Below are 8,294 nucleotides of genomic sequence, written 5' to 3'. Positions count from 1 at the left end.
TCTTTACGAATAGTTGTAAAAATTTCGAAACAATTAGAACTCTTCAAATATTAGTTAAACCTCATCCACTTAGAAATGCACGTCGACATTTAGATCTTCTGATATCGGTGAATTCATTCGACCGATGGAGATAGGAAACTTTCAAAGGCTTGATACTTTTGATTTCTTGTTCTCTAAAGTTGACTTTCAAGTCGCTCATTTTTGAGTTATTTTTTTGTAAAAAAAATACCTCTTAGTCGGCGCGTCGGGTATGTTATGAACGGATCAATGGGTGAGTGAGTGAGTGAGTGAGTGAGAGATGTATGTATGTCACACCAATCAGATTGGATCTACTATGAACAGCCAATCAAATTTCTTGTTGTAAAGGTAAATGGTACGCGAGAAACACAAGGTAAGTATAAACAACATAGGCACGCAAGGCGTGCAAGAGTTATTTTTTTGTGAACTATAAGTCTCGGAGATATGAGCATTCATGGAACTGTTTACAGTAATGATTTGGTTGATTTGACAAGTTTTTTTGGTTGCGATGTACAGCAAGAAAGAAACTGGGAGTTTATGATGTACATACGATGTTACATCGGTAATGGTAAGATTACTAAATAGTAAGCCATAAAATGTTTGACTGAACAAACTACAGTAATCTGACACGTCCCCAGATTAATGTAGATACCATCTTATTTTCTAACAGGCAATTTTATTCGTTCTTTGATACAACCCACACTGATTGGTGTGACACGCGCACATGCATAACTCCCTCACTCACCGATCACGTAGCCCTTCCCTCGGGGGGGGGGGGGAACTTCCTTATATGGGCTATATAGGTCTGTGCGGCCCCGAAGGGTATGGTTTTTCAGCCGTTTTGGTCATAAATAGGGTATCGATTTTAGCTGATTTTGGTCATAAATAGGGTACGGTTTTTGCACTCTAGCCTTGATATGGGTATGCTTTAAGAAGAAGCCACTTTTTCAATTTAACATTGGTTTGAACTAGGGAGCTAATTATAACGCAGGTCTGAAACAGGGTTTTGATTTATGGGTCAGGTGGTAAATAGGGTTTCGAATTTTTGGTCAGGTCATAAATAGGGTAAGGAATATCGCAGATTTTGGTCATAAATAGGGTAAGGGTTTTGGGAAGCGGGCCGCACACCCCCGACCAATTTTTCTGGGAGTACCCCCTCGGGAGCCCTTCCAGCCCCCAAGAGGAATTTTTGCTCAAAAATACTCAAGTTAAGAGAACTTTTCGCATTTTATACGAGTCGTAAGTTTACCCTTTTTACACAACACAACGCAACAACACTACTTCACCGAAACTTGAAAGAAAGAGAAAAAACCTCTCTGACACTTTGAAAGTCTGATTTAATTAAATTGCACTTTAACTTGGTGCCACACAATCTGCAAAGAACATTTGAACAGTTTTCATACTTTTTACCTTTAAAAATATCGGACTGAAAAGAATGTCATAAAATGCCCATCAAATAAAAATATTAAACTGCTACTGCAGAGACGTAACAACACTCTAGAAATGAAAGCTTCTCTTTTGTTTAATATCCTGGGAACAATAGCCGATAACTTGTAAGCTCTAATTGAATTTTACTCCCATATGAAAATCAAAAGTGTCGAGTTACCATTTGTAACTAAAAATAGCAAACATCTCGTGGGAACAAATGGTGACGATTCGTCAGCTCTAATTGAATTTACTACCTTGTGAAAAACAAGAGTGTCAAATTACCCATTGTAACTAAAAAATAAAAATATCTCGTTATATTTGCATGCAATAAGAACAAAACAATCGTTACCTGCACTTACTATTGTAAACGTTAGAACTGCTTCAAATCTAAATTGTCTCGTCTCCTCTAAAACATGTCCTAAGAACGAGAACCGACGATTCGTGACCTCTAATTGAATTAACTCCTTGTGAAAAACAAAAGTATCAAGTTACCCTTTATAATTAAAAATAAAAATATCTCGTGCCATTTCCCTACTACTCATGAACTGCTTCAAAACTCAAGACTCATCTCGTTCATAACTAGCCACCATTACACTGAAAATTATGCACTCTAAAACAATCCAATGTACGTATGTAACTGTCACACTCCCCTCCAAACCGGACTAAAAATCACAAACCGGCAACATACACGTCACTCTTTATTTTTCAATTACCAAAGTCCTTGTGTTTATACATACCTTGTGTTTCTCACGTACCATTTACCTTTACAACAAGAAATTTGATTGGCTGTTCATAGTAGATCCAATCTGATTGGTGTGACATACATACATCTCTCACTCACTCACTCACTCACTCACTCACTGACTTACTCACTCACCCATTGACCCGTCCGTAACATACCCGACGCGCCGACTAAGAGGTATTTTTTTTACAAAAAAATAACTCAACAAGGACTTTGGTAATTGAAAAATAAAGAGTGACGTGTATGTTGTCGGTTTGTGATTTTTAGTCCGGTTTGGAGGAGAGTGTGACGGTTACATACGTACATTGGGCTGTTTTAGAGTGCATAATTTTCAGTGAAATGGTGGCTAGTTATGAAAGAGATGAGTCTTGAGTTTTGAAGCAGTTCATGAGTAGTAGGCAAATGGTACGAGATATTTTTATTTTTAATTACAAAGGGTAACTTGATACTTTTGTTTTTCACAAGGAGTGAATTCAATTAGAGGTCACGAATCGTCGCTTTTAGTTCTTAGGACATGTTTTAGAGGAGACGAGACTATTTAGATTTGAAGCAGCTCTAACGTTTACAATAGTAAGTGCAGGTAACGATTGTTTTGTTCTTATTGCATGCAAATATGACGAGATATTTTTATTTTTTAGTTACAATGGGTAATTTGACACTCTTGTTTTTCACAAGGTAGTAAATTCAATTAGAGCTGACGAATCGTCGCCACTTGTTCCCACGAGATGTTTGCTATTTTTAGTTACAAATGGTAACTCGACACTTTTGTTTTTCATATGGGAGTAAATTCAATTAGAGCTTACAAGTTATCGGCTATTGTTCCCAGGATATTAAACAAAACAGAAGCTTTCCTTTCTAGAGTGTTTTTACGTCTCTGCAGTAGCAGTTTAATACTTTTATTTGATGAGCATTTTATGACATTCTTTTCAGTCCAATATTTTTAAAGGTAAAAAGTATGAAAACTGTTCAAATGTTCTTTGAAGACTGTGTGGCACCAAGTTAAAGTGCAATTTAATTAAATCAGACTTTCAACGTGTCAGAGAGGTCTTTTTCTCTTTCTTTAAATTTTCGGTGAAGTAGTGTTGTTGCGTTGTGTTGTGTAAAAAGGGTAAACTTACTACTCGTATAAAATGCGAAAAGTTCTCTTAACTTGAGTATTTTTGAGCAAAAATTCCTCTTGGGGGCTGGAAGGGCTCCCGAGGGGGTACTCCCAGAAAAATTGGTTGGGGGTGTGCGGCCCGCTTCCCAAAACCCTTACCCTATTTATGACCAAAATCTGCGATATTCCTTACCCTATTTATGACCTGACCAAAAATTCGAAACCCTATTTACGACCTGACCCTCAAATCAAAACCCTGTTTCAGAACTGCGTTATAATTAGCTCCCTAGTTCAAACCAATGTTAAATTACCGTAAACGTATAAATTTGTGAAGGGCTTTTGTTGATTTTCTTTTCGATAATGATGAAAAAGTGGCTTCTTCTTAAAGCATACCCATATCAAGGCTAGAGTGCAAAAACCGTACCCTATTTATGACCAAAATGGCCAAAATCAGCTAAAATCGATACCCTATTTATGACCAAAACGGCTGAAAAACCATACCCTTCGGGGCCACACAGACCTATATAGCCCATATAAGGGAGTTCCCCCCCCCGGGGGGGAAGGGCTACGTGATCGGTGAGTGAGGGAGTTATGCATGTGCGCGTGTCAGACCAATCACAGTGTGGGTTGTATCAAAGAACGAATAAAATTGCCTGTTAGAAAATAAGATGGTATCTACATTAATCTGGAGACGTGTCAGATTACTGTAGTTTGTTCAGTCAAACATTTTATGGCTTACTATTTAGTTATCTTACCATTACCGATGTAACATCTTATGTACATCATAAACTCCCAGTTTCTTTCTTGCTGTACATCGCAACCAAAAAAACTTGTCAAATCAACCAAATCATTACTGTAAACAGTTCCATGAATGTGCCTATCTCCGAGACTTAAAGTTCACAAAAAAAAAACTCTTGCACGCCTTGCGTGCCTATGTTTTATTATGTGGTCATTGTTTTTACTCGTTGCAATGCAACGAAGTGTTCCAAGTGTTGTTATTTATTTTCCCCAGGCAAGCTTTATTAGACAAGGCCGGAAGCTTCAACATCCCTGAAAAGTGTCGGAAATAACTCGTGTCATTTTTTGTTAAAATTTTATCCTTTCTTTCCTGAGGACTGAGGGACGAAGATGAAACTCGCAGACATCCCAGTGGTGAGTTCCATGACAAGATTGCTTCGAGTAAAGTGAACCTTTCAGTCACAAGCTCCAAATTTGTATTCTCGTCTTTGACTGTCATGCATTTCTTTTAATGTCGGTTCTGAGAATTTAATAGTACATCAAGTCAGTATGCCCAAGTTGGAGATAGTTGCTTTCTCTCGTCACCTATTCGCTTCATGACAATTTGTCGACGTCAACACACACAATCGTGGCCCTGACTGGGGCTTGAATATAAGGATTCGAATATTTTCCTGTTAGTTTCAGAATCTAGGCGCTCTTCAGAAGCTACACATATCTCATTTAAGCCAAACAAATTGCACTCTAGTTGCGGTTCCTATTTTTGTGTAGTGACTGTGTCTGGCTTCTACGTGGCTCTATGAGGAACCATTTAAAATTAATGAGAGCAATATTGCGCAGAGTGCATTTTGCTGGATACAAAAATGTCTGGGTGGCAACCCCGCTAAGAGACGGACCATTAGAAAAGTGATGGGGTGGGGGATGGGGAGGAGTTTCGGCTTGCACTCTCTGTTTCTTCTTTATCCCTGGGAACGAGGTTGCATAGCTGTCAAGCTTCATTAAAATGCAAATTTATTAATTATTATTAGCAACGTGATTTCCGCGTGGTAAACAGATTCTGTTAGGATTAATTTCTTACAACGGCTTTTTGTTTTTGAATACTAAGATATGCCTTAAATAATGCACTCAAATATAAACAATTGCGTGTTTTTGCTGAACAAAAACGCGAAAAATTTAACCGACTTGTTAGATTCAGAGCCAGTTTGTCTTAACACTGCCTGTTGCTCTTCAAAATATGAAAAGTCGATTATTATTCGGAACGACCATTTTCATTCTTGGTGTTTTTGCCGTAGTAAAGCCAAACCGAAAAACAAAAAACTAACTTACTTTCTAATATGAAATTATCGCGTATGCATTCTATTACATTGGAAACAATAAAACAAATTGTTCTGCTGCAACAAGTACACGAGAACACTTATAATAATTAAATGACTGTCGATTTCTAGCGTGGAAATTTTGCGTTCAGACCTTTATGTGCATATTTACAATTTGTTCAGTGGAATATGTATTTAGTTGCAGAAATGTTGACCTGGTCTTTTCTTTTTATTTCCTTAGTAACTCCTTGGTGCAGATTCAGATGGACTCTCATTGGTGGATTTTCATGGCTCTTCTTGGACTCTTAGTGGATACTAGATGCCTGCTGACATGGAGGTTCTGGATCATGCTTGTGTGATCTCTGATCTTGATGCGTCGTTTGGTAAAGGACAATAGTTTAGATTCTTATATCGACAGAAACCGTGACAAGATCGACAATCAATGTTCCCTCCAAAAATCAGTAGAAAGTGACAAGGAAATCTGCAACTAATTGTAATGTCTTGATGTATTGCAAATTCTCACAACTTATGCTAAAAGAATGTATAGGATTTAGTAAAGAGAACTTATACTTCGAACTCGAGACGTAATGATTGAATAATCGCGGATCCATGTCATTGAAACCACAGACTAATTCTACAACAAATGTCTTGGAAGAAATTGACGTTTGCTTGAACACTGCAGTCAGCTGAAATTGTCTCTAATCTCGCCAAATTTCTCACTCAAGTTTTGAATTTCGCATCTTCTCAATTTATAACATGGATTTCTTTGCTCGGCCATGCAACATTTTTTTTTTTAATTGGGAGAAATTTTCGTTCGCTTGTTTTCGGTTGAAATTGTGTTGAATCTTGACAAATACTTCAATAAATCAGTCAGATTTTTAAAACTAAAAGCTAGCGGTTGAACAGTGTATTTCTCGTCGTTTCAATTTGTAATATGGATTTGTTTGATCGATCATGCAACCAAACTTTTTTTTTCGTACGCTTCAGTGCTAAGCACGAAATCAGTTGAAATTGTCTTGAATCTCGCCAGATTTTGCTGTTCGACTACAGGCAAATTCATCATGCACTAAAACCATTCGGAAAATCCTTTCTATCTGCATTTTTTTTTAAAGTTTGCATATCAATTGTATATTCTGTGGTTTCAATTTACAACATAGATCCGCATTTAATTCGCACGCAATGCTTATAAATCTCTCAACAAATATATTGGCAAAAAAAGCTATCAAGTATTAGGTCAACGGAATTCATTTTCAAAACCAGAGCAAATGTTAACTTGAAACTGATGTAAAAAAGCTACAAGCTAGGTAGAATTTATTTCAATGTTTACCAATAACGTCAAACACTTCTCCGTAAAAATAACAGGATTTTTGTTTTCACTACTGGTCCGTAGTTTCGATTACTCTATTTCTTAAAATTAGACATTTTGCGATTTGTTTTTGCCAGAATTATTTTTGTTTTCTGGCGATCCTCATAATAATTTTACATGTTTCAGACTTACTGTTTCATAGATTAGTAATTTCGTCTTAGGCCCGGTTCATATGTCGCATTTCTCCCGTGTCGAATTCAATTCAACGAATTAAATTCGACAGAAATTCGACATCTGAATCGGCTGCCGCATTTCTGCCGCACATTCGACTGGTCTTGTCCCATTATCCGACAGAAATGCGACAATGATTCAGACGTCGAATTTCTGCCGTGTCCAATCTAATGCATACATTATGTTAATGTATTGAGCATGCGTAAATGTGTTCCCGCCAAAGAAAAAGAAGAAACTTGGCCATTCTCGACCCAATGCAACCTGAACATATTGCAACACATACTGCTCCGTTGTCAGCCTTCTCCTTCTCGTTCCATTGGCTGACAATTTTTAGCAAAATTAAAGTCCTTCGTCGCTCAGTATTTTCATCCGCCATATTGAATACTCTACGTTTAAAACAAGTTCCGCTAGCCGACATACCCGACAGTATAAATTCTGAATTAAGTGCGACACAAGTTCGACGTATGAATCCACGGTCGCATTTCTGCCGCACTTAATTGAATTGAATTCGACACGGCAGAAATGCGACATATGAACTGGGCCTTACTTATTAGTTTCTACAAACAATTTTCAGACGTTGCGTTTTTCAGCTCCTTTATTAGCACGTAAACAAATTTATGTTAATCAAACTTGTAAATAATTACATTCATGGTCAAACAATAAAATATTTTAACAACAATTGTTTGTTTATTTTTCTTTTGTCTGTCATTTTACAAAAGAAATAAAAAATATTGCGTTTTTAAAAGGGGACTGGCAACTAGTCAAAATGTAGGCTCTCTCTCTTACTATATTTCGACTATGTAGGGTTGCCACAAAGAAAAAAAAATTCTGCGATTTTGAACAGAGTCTAGTCAGAAATCAAACATATACTTTGACTTTTGATGGGTCAAATCCGTTGCACAGTGCAAGATTTTTCCCGCCAAAAGACTTGATATATTCTTGACTCAAAGTCAGACACCATTCAAAAGCGCAGACTTTTTTTTCTAAGAACAATTTTCCCGCCAAAAGACTTACTATTTTTCCGACATCTTTTTTAGTCACTTTTAAAAGCGCAATATCCTTCACTGAGAAAATTTTCCCGCCAAAAGACTTTTTTTCCCGACTTTTTTTAGTCCCTTTAAAAAGAGCAATATCATTCACCGAGAAAATTTTCCCGCCAAAAGACTTAATTTTTTTTATCCGACTTTTTTTTAGTCCCTTTTAAAAGAGCAATATCATTCACTGAGAAAATTTTCCCGCTATCTAAAAAGCACAACATTTATCCCGGACAATTTTCTGCCAGCAAACATTTTACTACAATCTGCTTTGCCTTGCTTCGCTCTTTGGTGATCCACTGAACTTTCTGATGTTTCTCTTTGAATCTAGAAGGAAAAATCAAATATAACTTTAGTGAGTCGCGAGTGATTTTCAGTAAATACCGTT

The 8,294-nt window shown here is 37.0% G+C and overlaps 1 long non-coding RNA gene across 2 annotated transcripts in view; it reads right to left on the bottom strand.

The window, feature by feature from the left end:
* Nucleotides 1-6,474: 6,474 nt before the first annotated feature.
* The window catches only part of LOC145494028 (uncharacterized), a 14,930-nt gene continuing 13,110 nt past the window's right edge, over nucleotides 6,475-8,294 (bottom strand). For both annotated transcript variants that reach the window (XR_014050224.1, XR_014050223.1), the window contains exon 5: nucleotides 6,475-8,233. This is a non-coding gene — a long non-coding RNA (uncharacterized LOC145494028). The remainder of the gene's footprint in view (nucleotides 8,234-8,294) is intronic.

The sequence above is a fragment of the Orbicella franksi genome, chromosome 8 (genome assembly GCF_964199315.1).
Source record: "Orbicella franksi chromosome 8, jaOrbFran1.1, whole genome shotgun sequence".
NCBI lineage: Eukaryota > Metazoa > Cnidaria > Anthozoa > Scleractinia > Merulinidae > Orbicella > Orbicella franksi.
Note: the sequence above shows the minus strand (reverse complement) of the source record. Positions and strands in the feature narration are given on the sequence as shown.